A 5000-nucleotide genomic window follows, 5' to 3' on the forward strand; every position below is an offset into this window, starting at 1 on the left:
CATCACCGGTGTGTTATGTCGTGCCCGAGCCGATGCCCGACCACCCACTATACAGCAGGCCCCATGCATGTTATCCCCACCGCCCAAGCGACCTCTGCGTGGAACATCGATTCCACGGCCTGCTGCTTATGGAGAGAAAGTAGTCGAAGAGAAATTGTTTCACAATCTGCACGCCCCATTCCGAAACCTAGTACCGCGTGTGAGACGCCGAGACAAAATTGTTAATTTTTGCTGGTTTTTCACCAGCAAACCATTTTCCTTTCACTATATTAAATTTCATAAAAAAGTGAAGGTACACAGGCGACAAAATCGTGCAACAAAGATCCTCCAATATCGCGCCCAATCAGTCAATCAACTAGCGGTTTCCACGCCGTTAATCGATTTTCCGTGTCCTAGGTTCGGGTTTTGTGTTTTGCGACCCATCGTAAATTGCTCATCGTTTCGTGGCGGTGGGTGAGTGTTCGCCAAAAAAGACAAAGTGTGCGGCCCCAAGTGTAAACGAGTTGGTTGGTTGGTTGGTGGGGGGACGGTGCGCATCACGCCGCCAAACGGTAACCCGATTATTATCGACCCACGAAAACGCACCCAGCAGTTCGATCTGGTGTTTATTATCCTCACCACCAAGGTCACACAAACGCACACACACAGAAAAGGTAATTCAGGATATCCTTTTCCGCGGAAAGGAGAACATGCTAGAAGGATTTATGTTGCTTTTGTGCGCGAAATCAGCGCGTAGCAAGCGCTAGGTACGTTCGCCTACTGGGTGGTGTTGGTCGTTTCGCGTGCATTGTTGCAGTTGTGAGGAACGAAATGTGATTCCTACACCATCGCTTCCTCTAATGCATAATGCATCGTCGAGTGGTTGCTGAGGACAACCCGTTCCGCGGTTCGTATGGCACGAGTATTTTTTTTGTTTCGAAAATATTTTACATTTTACAACCACTCCACGATGACGATGGCGATACAACCACTCCACGATAACTGGCCCTCTTGAACAGGGCGCTCGCTGAGATGCATTTGCGCACCTTGGAACAACCCGCTGTCATCATTCAAGCACTTGAACGTGCTGGCTGTTGTAGCGCCCACTATTAACAGCTGATGATGGTCCAAGAGGGCAAAGGGGGGATTCTTAATGTTCCAGCCCTTTCATCGGCCCGGGAAATACGAGCAGGATTCCGTTGTGCATTTTACTTTAATTTCACGTGCGGAATGACTTCTTGTGACCGGATTTTGGTTGATGGAAATTTTGTAACCATCCCCCTCTCAGCATTCCCTCCTCATGCGCACACAGGTTGGCGGTTTCGTGAGGCGTTCAAACCGAACCAAACAACATCGAGGCGCATCGATCGCATCTCCTACCATTTTGATTATTCAAATTTGGCCTTTTCGGTTTCAATGCTGCATATCCAAGAGCCCGTTTGCATGTGCAACAGCACGAGAAGATGTTTCTTTACCACCACTACCACAACAACATCAACATTAAAATTCGAAATTTATCATAAATATGGTTGCAAATATCACTGAACCCAGGCATGGCGTTTTTTCTGCACATTAATTAACATCGTCTCTAAGCCGGACAACAAAAAAACTTTTGAGCCAAACTCGTTTCTATTCCGCTTCTATCTGGTCTTTTTTGAGCTGCTTTAATTCACAAATGTTTAACAGCTATAGGCTAATAGCGACCAGCTTCACTGTGCGCAGCAGCAAGGAAGATATTTTGTGACGAGCAAGACATGATTTTAAGAAAGAAAAAAAATCGGGCTAATGGAATCGTGGAGCACGTTGCTTTTTTTTTAATTCTGAATTTTAAATGAACGGACAATCTTCGTCGCATATTTTTTGCAAACGTGTTTTTTGGAACTTGTACTCAAATGTCTTATAAACCTGATCGTGAACAAAGAATCATAACGTACGGAATTTATTAATTTTTCTGATAAATATAAAATTATTTTTCACAATATTATCATTACGTGAACTTTTCGCACAGATAAATTCAATGGAAGATATTAAATCCAACGGAAAATTCCATGGAGCACGTTGCCATGATCAATCTACTGGATCTTTCTTTAAAAAAATAATTTCTTTTTGAATAATTCCGAATCTTCCAACAATTACTGAGCAGGCAGCGATCTCAGCTAAACAAATTCACCCATTGCGGAGGGAACGGATGGCACATATTGGCGCACCGTAAACAACGTTACCGGTTTCAGCGATTTACCCTTTCAATTGTTGCGCATTTTTCACACCTTCTCCGTGCCTCGCTTCCCTGTTTTCGTGTCCCTACATATTGCGTAATAGGGATGGCACGACCTTCGTCCCTCTATAGCCAAGGTGCCTCGCCAGCGGCTTCTTTTACTTGGACCGACCCGACGGGATCAGGTTTTCTGTTGTCCAATCGAAGTGGTCGCTGTTGTTGTCGAAGCGTAATGGCAAACTCGCAAATGGATTTCGCGTCCGTATCGCGTCGTGTTAAGGTGAACCGAATTTCGATATTTACGCGCTTATCGTAACACAGAGTCCTCCAGTGGGTAATATTAAACCCTCGATAAGCTTGTTTGGAACCTGTCGCCCAGCTCGTGCGTATCTCTGTTTACGTCGTACTGCGAATATAGGGCACCGCTAACGGGAAAAGATATGTTGCTTTCTATTCGCTCGCGATGTGATGTCGAAATAGAATTACCTCCACCCGAAATGCCCTTTCTGTCTGATTGAATCGTAATCACGCGACACCAGCGCGAAATCCAACCCACGGAAACGCTGGGATTATCAATCAAGTTCCCTTTCTTCGCGCCATCAAGATACAGTGGCCTCGATCTGTCGATCCTCGCCCAAACTCTCGTGGTCGTCGTGGGCAGACCAAACTCTCCTAATGAAGCAGAGCCTTCCATGCACGATTCAACGACCTTCTCCGGTAACCCGGCTGGTGACATAAGGTAGCGAGGAGCTACTCGAGTCCCAATCCGTTGATATTACTTGCCAGCGAAAGGGCCCCCCTTTAATGGCGCTCATACACGCGAACCAACGGCTGTCCGATGGGCTGTCAGCACTGGTTTCCCGCCAACAAAACCATTCATCAAATCCACCGAAAGGTTTCGGTTACAAATGATCGAACGCAGCTCTACGAAAGCTGTACAACGTTTCCATCAACATGCGTAACCGTGACATTCCGCAATACCGTCACTCCACTGGGTCAGGATCTGTTTTGGGAACAGATTCGCACGGACGCATTGTTCAACGTGAGGAGGCGAATGCTCGAGCCGAACCAACGCTCGCACCTGCCAAACTGTTCAGCATTTTCACGAGCGTGTGAGATTGTCGTGTTCGCTTAATAGGTTTTAAATCACCCCACTGCCCCCATGGAATTGTTTTCCAGCTCCAACAGGCGGTTCGAAATGGTTAATGTTGCCACAGCATGTCAGCATATCAGTGGCGCTAATGTGCGGCCTACCACCACATTTCTGCTGTCCCCGAGAGGCTTCCTTAATCTTGGCTCATTAGTAAACCCAACCGATAGGATAGGGATTAGTACCGAATCGAATAAATGTGTTTTCTTCATCGTCAAATGGCCTTGAAGCAGTGATGCCTGTGCACCGGAGACCTTCGGCACGTGATTGCATAAGTCCATTTCAAACAAACCTCGTTTGCATGCCGTGTCGTCGTCATCGACAGTGAATCGACAGCCGTAATCGGATCGCTGGGAGTGATAAAGTGTGATAACCATTGTCGGACAATCGCACGCTTCCTTTTACAATGTGCAATCTCGCGCCCATGAAATACGATCTGATCCGGTTGGCGAGTTCCCTGAGAGGATGAGACTACCGGGAGGGAACAAGGGTGATCTCCTTACTTACATTGCATGACTTACGGTTTGCATAACTCGTTCGCCTCGGTGTGTTCTTTACGTCCGGCCATTAGACAGATTCTAAATTGTTCCAACAAGTTCTGAGAAGTCTGCTCCATTAAAGTTCCTTTTCTATGTTTCATTGCCGGTCGTAACATATAGAGAGCAGTTTGACAGCACTTATCGTAAAGTACTGGAGGTCGCCACACATACATATCATGCAAAGCATAGCAAGCATCATAGGTAGACCGACGCGCCTCACGGCTCTCTCTTGGCTTATCTTAAAAGCCCCGATCTTCACAATTCCGAACCCCACAAAAGTCCGTTAGGTCTCAATCGTACGCTTTCGTCCCAAAAAAACTTGTTCCTCCACATGTTTGTGTATAATGGAGGGAGATAGAAACACAAACCAGCTCGATCATAATTAGGTTCACCTTGCATACCACTGTTGGCTGTGATCATTGTCTGCCACCGGGTCTGTTCCTATAGGCTCTCCGCAATCCGCAATCTCTCCCGATGCTCACGTCTCGATCGTGCTGCCGATCTCCCCTCGGATGGTACGCCGGCCGCTCTCGCTCAACGGCGTGCCGAATTGCGTTAAACGCACTCGCCCAGTCTCGGGGGGGTCGCGTCCGTACACAGTCGAGATTACGAAACCGTGCGGTACGCGTCCTCCTCTCTACGTTGATCTTGCTTTTGCTTTTACGCGATCGCCGTCGTCATCTTCGTTGCCGTTTGCTGTCCTATCTGGTTGTTCGCTGATTGCTGAGTCCGATCTAGCGGTATCGTTATCCGCTCGGACCTGTGGCTGAGCGAACGATTTGACCCAAAAAAAAGGCACCCTGAACTTGGTGCCTGTCGCAGATTGACACCGCGCGCCTCGTTGTAGTGTTTGCTGGACAAAAGAGGACCATAGGAGGCATCAGTAATCTTCGATAAAGGTAATAGAGTACCGGCTCGCGCGCGCGTGTATGTGTTTTTAATTTCTATTCCCGAGTGGAATGTTTTTTCAAGATTTTGGCTATATCTCGTGAATAACGTAAGTTCGATGCTCTGTTGGGTCGTGTGGCTGATGTAGCTGCATTTGTTTCAAGAAGTGCAAATAACATAAAGCAGAATATTATTGATAAAGTTGTGGATTCGATTTCAAGTTAGTTAA

General features: G+C 47.0%; 1 protein-coding gene across 2 annotated transcripts in view; it reads left to right on the plus strand.

Moving 5' to 3' along the window:
- LOC126569724 (fatty-acid amide hydrolase 2-B) overlaps positions 1 to 5000 on the plus strand; it is an 8618-nt gene that overhangs the window by 548 nt on the left and 3070 nt on the right. The window contains exon 1 of one of the 2 annotated variants that reach the window (XM_050227007.1): positions 4475 to 4782. The exons of the other annotated variant lie outside the window; for it this stretch is intronic. The gene's annotated coding sequence lies outside the window, so the exon portion shown is untranslated. Of the gene's footprint in view, positions 1 to 4474; positions 4783 to 5000 lie in introns of those variants that run through there. 2 annotated transcript variants of the gene reach the window in all.

Source organism: Anopheles aquasalis, chromosome 2 (genome assembly GCF_943734665.1).
Source record: "Anopheles aquasalis chromosome 2, idAnoAquaMG_Q_19, whole genome shotgun sequence".
Taxonomy (NCBI): Eukaryota; Metazoa; Arthropoda; class Insecta; order Diptera; family Culicidae; genus Anopheles; species Anopheles aquasalis.